This window comes from Vombatus ursinus, unplaced genomic scaffold, assembly GCF_900497805.2.
Source record: "Vombatus ursinus unplaced genomic scaffold, bare-nosed wombat genome assembly UNPS02014791.1, whole genome shotgun sequence".
Classification (NCBI taxonomy): Eukaryota; Metazoa; Chordata; class Mammalia; order Diprotodontia; family Vombatidae; genus Vombatus; species Vombatus ursinus.
Window position 1 is genome coordinate 38756648 of NW_020954569.1, and position 7875 is coordinate 38764522.

The 7875-nt window shown below is 40.5% G+C and overlaps 1 long non-coding RNA gene across 1 annotated transcript; it reads left to right on the plus strand.

Moving 5' to 3' along the window:
• Positions 1–217: 217 nt before the first annotated feature.
• LOC114048050 lies at positions 218–7402 on the plus strand. Its single transcript, XR_003569700.1, has 2 exons — positions 218–344; positions 5323–7402. It is a non-coding gene; the product is annotated as an uncharacterized LOC114048050 (long non-coding RNA).
• The last annotated feature ends 473 nt before the right edge of the window (positions 7403–7875 follow it).

Below are 7875 nucleotides of genomic sequence, written 5' to 3' on the forward strand. Positions count from 1 at the left end.
ATGTTGGCTCACCATTCTCCCATGCAAGGAGAGGTTCTCAAAACATTCTGACCGATCCTTGAACCCTGATAACAGGCAGGAACCCTGATAACAATAGCAGTCACATATTAGGGCTAGGGTATAGGGAGTGTCCCACAGGAATGATTCTTTGAAACTATGTAATTTTGCCTATATATACTGTGACCCTCAGATGAATAAACTGCTCAGTCATCACTGACCCGCCTGGCCCATGTTTCTTCATTTCGTGCTCTCCCGTGAGATGCCTCACTTGCAACAAGTGGCGCCCGAACAGGGACCTGGGACTCTGGAGAAGAAAAGAAAAACCTTGATGCTGTGCAAACAAGGTAAAAGCGCCACGGTCATAAAATACAATCTTTTAGCAGTCTTAGGGCTAAAAGGGGTCACCAGACGAAGTGAGTTATAGGGAAAGTAGAGAAAAAAGAGGCTCGGTATTACAAGCATAAGAAAATAGAGTCGCTTTGGAGCGGCCACGTGCACATACTTTCGGTTTTGAGAGGCATGCTTAGAATCGAAAGTATGGGCCAAACACAAAGTGGTAGCAAAAATAGAGAATATCATCTATGACTTTTAAATAAAATAGTGAAGGAAAGGGGTCTACTCATCACAAGCAGTCAGTTACAGGAATTTTTAGAGTGTGTAGAAACATGCTGCCCATGGTTCCCACAAGAAGGAATGATAGACTTAGAAAAGTGGGAGACGGTGGGCAGACAAATGAGTGAATACTATAGGGAAGTAGGTCCAGGTGCGTTCTCTATAGCTACATTTTCGATTTGGAATGTGTTGAAAATATGTCTCGCCCTCAGAGAATGTACCATTAGCAACAAAAGTACTCAGGTTAGATGTAGGGGCAGGAACAGAGGAGGAAGAAGAGATGAATAAGGTATTTGATGAGCAGCTTAGAATTGTGGAAGATGATGAGGAAGATATGTATACAGAACCTATTGCACCCTCGGCTCCACTAAGGTCCCCACCTTCTTATAGATCAGGTTCCTGTAAAGAGGAAAAGGATAAAGAGGAAAATCCCCATAAAAATCAGAAAGGCAAGAGAACACAGTGTAAAGGACTATTAGAAGAGGCAATAAAAAGAGCAGAGGAGAAAGGGGAAGAGGTACCTATGGAATTAAAACTGGCCATTCCAAAAGGCATGATATTTCCTGTATATGAGATGGAAGATCCGAATAATCCAGGTTTAATGATTAGAGAACATAGGAATTTTGAGTTAAAAATATTGAAGGAATTAAAACAGTCATCAGTGGAGTATGGACCAAATAGTCCATATGTGCATGCATTACTAGATTCAATATCCAACACGGCTCTGGCTCCGCAAGCTTGGTATTTGTTAGCGAAGACATGCCTGGATCCAGGAGATTATTTAGTCTGGAAATCAGAATATTTTCAGCAGTGTCAAGAATAAGAAAAATGTAATACTAGGACAGGGATTCCTGTCTCTATGGAACAATTGACAGGGACAGGGAGATATATAGAATTGCAAGAACAATTACAGTTTCCACTCGTAGCATATGAACAAATTATGAAAGCACGAGTGGCATGGCTAAAAGTACCTGGAAAACAGGATATGGGAACTTCCTTCACTAAAATAAAACAGGGTCCCCAAGATTTTTTAGCTTGTCTAACACAGGCCATACAAAGCAATGCTTCTGATTCCAGTGCAGCACAAATACTCCTACAGAAATTAGCTAAAGAAAATGCTAACACCGATTGTCAAAAAGCCCTGCAGGGTGGAAAGGCAAATATGACTATTACAGAGATGATTCAAAGATGTTAGGATGTAGGAACCACACACTTTCAAGCTCAAGTAATGGCAGCAGCATTTAAAAATAATCAGAAAGGTCAACGAACACTGAAATGTTTTAATTGTGGGAAGCCAGGTCATATGAAAAACGAATGTAGAGCACCTAAAAAGACATTACAGCATTCTCCTACCACACCCTGTCCAAGGTGTCATCGAGGCAATCACTGGGCATCCCAATGTAGATCCTCAACAGATATCAATGCTCAGCCTTTAAACCCCGAGCGGGGTTCGCTCCAGCCCCAGCAAACAATAGGAGCCAAGCTCTCACTTATACAACCCAGGCCTGCTCCAGCTCCACAATAAACACAGTAATAGACCTTATACATGCTACCCCCGGCAGCGCAGGACTGGATTTAAGTTCAATAATACATAAAGGGATTGGTAATGAAGTAGCTTGCATTCCTACAGGTGTATATGGACCACTCCCCTCCAGGAACAGTAGGGCTTATATTGGGAAGAAGTTCACAAATGCTTCGGGGCCTCATGGTGATCCCTGGGGTGGTGGATTCTGATTATACTGGGGAAATGAAAGTCATGATGTATGCTTTTCCTCGCTGCCAAATTTTAATTAAAAAGGGGGAAAGAATAGCACAAATGATTATAATGGATTACAAAAAATTAGGAAAGAGTGAAAAAAACAATACGAACAGAAGGGTTTGGAAGTACAGGAATGTTTTGGCATAGGACCATCACGGATGCCCGACCAATATTAAAAACAGAAGTGCAAGGAAAGGAATTTGAAGGACTGAGAGACACTGGGGCTGACAAATCAGTCATTGGTCTACGAGCCTGGCCCAGAGAGTGGCCGTTGGACCAAGGGAATGTGGTATTGCAGGGAATAGGAGAAATAGCTGCACCCTCACAGAGCGCGGCATGGCTCACTTGGAAGGTGGAAGGCCATCAAGGAAAATTCAGGCCATATGTATTACCACACATTCCATGCTGTCTTTGGGGAAGGGATTTGCTGAAACACATCAATGTCACCATAAACAGCAAAAAATTTTAGTAGGGGTCACGGCCAAAGAAAAAAGAACAGTACAGGTGCCTAAGATAACTTGGAAAGCAGGGCCCCCCATATGGGTGGACCAGTGGCCCCTTAATCTAGAAAAAATCAGGGCTCTTCAAAATACAGTGAAAGAACAATTAGCGGCAGGACATATAGAACCTTCCATGAGTCCATGGAACTCTCCAATATTTGCCATTAAAAAGAAATCAGGAAAGTGGAGGATGTTGACAGATCTCAGACAGGTTAATGCCCACATGGAAACGATGGGAGCGTTACAACCAGGATTGCCTTCACCAATCGCAATTCCTGCAGAATGGCCTCTATGGGTAATAGACTTGAAAGACTGTTTCTATACCATATCCCTTAGGCAAGAGGATTGTAAATACTTTGCATTTTCATTGCCTTCAGAAAATTTGAAGCAACCTCATCAAAGATATCAGTGGAAAGTACTTCCCCAGGGGATGAAAAATAGTCCCACTATGTGTCAACAACATGTGGCAGATACTATAGATCTCATTAGAAAGAGGTATCCAAGGGCATATATAACCCATTGTATGGATGAAATCCTTTGTGCCCACTCTCAAGAAGAAAGGCTAGCATTCATAATGGATGATATGTTTAAGGCTTTATGGGATCAGGGGTTGGAGATAGCACCAGAAAAGATTCAAAGAGCACCCTATATTCATATTTAGGACAGATAGTAGGAAAAAGAGAGGTCCAGCCTCAAAATATAAGATATAAGAAAAGATCAGCTCAAAACTTTGAATGATTTCCAAAAGCTCTTAGGAGACATTAATTGGGTTAGGCCTTATTTAAAGATAGGAACTCATGAATTGAAGGATTTGTATGACATTCTTAGGGGTGATCCTCATCCAACTTCAGCCCGTACACTAACAGAACGAGCTAAACAACAATTAGAAAGGATAGAAGAATCACTACAGGCTGCTATGGACTGTAGAATAGAACACAAATTGCCTATAAAAGTCACTATATTAGATATCCCAGAAATACCTTTTGGGTGTATTCATCAGAAAAACAATTTGCTAGAATGGGTGTTCTGGCCGTCACAACCAAAATACACTCTCCAAACATATCCTTCCATGTTAGCAGAACTAGCTAAAAGGGCAAGAGAGTACTTCAGTTAGTGGGATACATCCCCACTTCAATACATCAGCCTTATGAAAAAAAAAACAAATAGAAGAATTACTAAGTCAAGACCATTCATGGCAGGTACTAATTGCTACATTTCAGGGAGAGATAGACAATGTGTACAAATACCCCATTTTACAGTTTGCTAGAAAACACCAGTGGATTATTAATAAAATAGTTAAAAGGAACCCACTAGTAAGAGCACTTTCAGTTTTCACCAAGCTTCATCTAATCATATATCCACATATTTTATTCCCCCCGATGAAAGGTATGTAGCCCATACACCATTCAACGCTACTCAGCAAAATGAAATATATGCTATAATATTAGTGTTACAAAGATGTCTGGGCCCCCCTTAACATATTTTCAGACAGCAAGTATGCTGTAGGAATGGTCAACAACATAGAAATGACCCAAATAAAAGTATCATCTAACTATCCCATAATGCAACTGCTTGTGATGTTACAAAAACTTATTAGGGAACGGACTTTCCCATTATACTGCACTCATATACCTTCACATACAGACGTTCCACGACCTTTAATACAGGGGAATAGAGTAGCGAACAATCTCACAAAACCCACCTTGCTTATGTTAACAGTTGAAGAAGCAAGGGAATCACATAATAGGTTCCATCAATCTGCAACAATGTTAAAGAAACAATAGTAAAATCCTGTTCTAAATGCTTACCTTACACCCCTACACCATACAAGTTTGCTATTAATCCACATGGACAATATTCAGGGGAAATTTGGGAAATGGATGTTACACATTATAGCAGTTTTGCAAAGTTACAATATATTCATGTAACAGTAGACACATTTTCTTCTTTCACAATGGCTACAGCACAATCTGGAGAATCAGTCAATAATGTCATAGACCACATACTTCACTGTTTCTCTATCTTAGGAGTACCTAAGATTCTAAAAACTGATAATGGTCCCGCTTATATTTCCCATCCATTTCGTACATTATGTCTTACATTTCATATAAAACACATCACTGGGATCCCATATAACCCAATGGGACAAGCAATTGTAGAACGGAAAAATAGATCCTTAAAAATGCTTCTCCAAAAACAAAAGGGGTTCTTGGAGAAGCAAGGGGACGGCCACAAAGACAATGGCTCAAGCAGTATATGCTTTAAATTTTCTTACTCCTGATAGAGGAGGCTGTAGCCCAGCTGAAAAACATTTTAGACTAAACAAAGGAAATAAGGATGAGGAACAAAAGACTCAAAAAAGAGTCACGCGAAATGACCCAAAAACCAATCATTGGTTTGGGCTAGATAGATTGCTGACCTGGGGACGAGGGTATGCTTCTGTCTTTCCAGATGGTGTGGAAGGACCAATATGGGTTCCCAAACATAACATCAAGATCTGTGCCAGAGCTGACCCAGAGACTCCAGAGGCTTCAGTTACAGGACATACGAAAGGAAAAAATATCAAGGAAGGGATGCCCAAGGCGGCAGAGAAGGACAACAACGACATTATTACAGATGTTGATGATGCTGCAATTGACCACTCTTGAGGCAAAGACTTTACAGCTTTGGATATATGTCAACAATCCCCCATGGCTGAGATTGCTTACATGGGAGGACAAGGTTACCAACGTTATACCTATAGGAAAAGCAGCAGAAATTTTTGGACATGGGGATTCGGGGATTAAAGGAATGAAAGATGTTACAGGGTATAACTTTAAAGGGAAAACTGGCACACCCCCAATATGTTTTGGGATAAATGTAACTTCTATAAATTACTGTATTAAGTTGGAGAATATCACTCTCTGCTCAAGTGGCTCCACAAGGAGTGGTATGGAACATATCTATGTTTGGGATAAAAATTGTCGAGTCAGTAGAGAAGCCAATTCATTTCTCCCCTTGGCCACATTGTTTTAATGTCTCGGTAGTTAGAGAATGGCACAAAGTTCCACCTTGGATAAAATGTCACACACCGTATAGAGGAATAGCCAATTACAGCTGGGAGAGATTTGAAGTTTGGAATAAGCTAGAGCATAATGAGAAGGGAGCTACACAGGGGTGGATTATGCCAGGGATTGTCAGTCAACAAGGTGTATATCAGGAAGAAATTTGGTTAGCAATGGCGGCTTTTGACACAATATATATACACGCTGCTAACCCCAGTGAAAGAAACGTGGTCCATAAGTACAATGAGACGACATTAACTGCTTGCTTGCCAAAACATCAGGCATTTTTTTAGGGAGACCTAACATCTCCAAAACATCTGATGGGTATTACTTGATTAAATGCAAAAATTGTTCTGTAAATCTATGTCTGCAATCCAAACATGGAACATGGGAATATACAGCTATGATTTTGGAAAGACCACAGTATTCTGTATTCCCTACACAAGTGAACGAGAGATGGTTTTTGGCCCCCACAGATCAAACATTTTACTATTTAGAACAGGGAGTTACTCTGGGAAAGAAACGATGCACAGAGTGTGTGATATGGGGAATTGGATCTTTGGTGTCACTCATTTCATCTATCATTGCATCGTCAGTGTCATTTGATACATTTACACAACAACTACAGGAGGCACAATATACCAAAGCATTGGCTCAGAATGTATCATTAGCACTCCAGAAACAAGGAGAGATAGATGTACATTTTCAACAAAAATTAGATGCTTTAAAAGATTCTGTAGAATTTATTGGAGATGAGCTTGCAGAGATGGAATTTCGAGCTACATTAAAATGTGATTATCGCTTTACCATGGTGTGTGTTACACCACTGCCTTATAATTCAAGCATAGTAAAGTGGGATATGATTAGAAATCATTTAAAAGGTATTTGGCATAATAGCAGTTTTACGGCTGATTTATCTTTCCTGACTAATATTACTCATGATATTGCTGACAGTCACTTCCCAGGGGCACGTCCTCAAAACCTAGCCCAAGAAATTTTGGACAGATTGGATGCTACTAATGTATTTAGAAATATACCTGCGTTACTGCTCCATTTACTTTTATGGACAGTATTCATTGTCATATTATGTTTTATTCTTCCTTGTACGACTGCACTGATCAAATCATGGTTCAAATCTTTGGATACAGATGTTCATCGCTTCAAGTTACTTGCAAAACAAAAAGGGGGAAATGTAGAGGGCCAGCTCTGAGGAGTCCAATTTGAGCTGAAGAATCCAGGACAGAGTTTAACTCTTGCCTGTTCTTGCCCTCAAAGGCTCACATTCTCAGGATGTTGGCTCACCATTCTCCCATCCAAGAGGAGGTTCTCAAAACATTCTGCCTGATCCTTTAACCCTGATAACAGGCAGGAACCCTGATAACAATAGCAGTCACGTATTAGGGCATGGGAATGATTCTTTGAAACTATGTAATTTTGCCTATATATACTGTGACCCTCAGATGAATAAACTGCTCAGTCTTCATTGACCCGCCTGGCCCACATTTCTTCATTTCGCGCTCTCCCGTGAGATGCCTCACTTGTTGCAGGCAACAGTTTCCCTGCTTGTTCTTGTATCGCTGTTTTAGATTGTGTGTCTAATGCAACTCATTAGGAGGCTCCCCTGCTTCTTCCATGTTTCTGACTCATCCACCACTTAGGGAACTTGGTTATTATTGGAAAGATTGTATGTGCTGCTCATGAGGGATGGAGTGCACAGTAGAAACCAGTGAGAACATCACGTGATCTATGCCTTCACAGAGAATGTAAATTACCTTGAATAAATGTAAAAAGTAAAAGAAGCTCCAATTATCCCATTGGAAAACTTGCACATAATGCTGGACCTTAAAAATAGATAGTGGAACATTCCATGTGCCATTGTCCCTCGGTTCAGGTTATTTCATTAGAATCTGCTGTTCATAACATCTTCTCTGAACTGGTTATATCCTTCAACATCAATTCC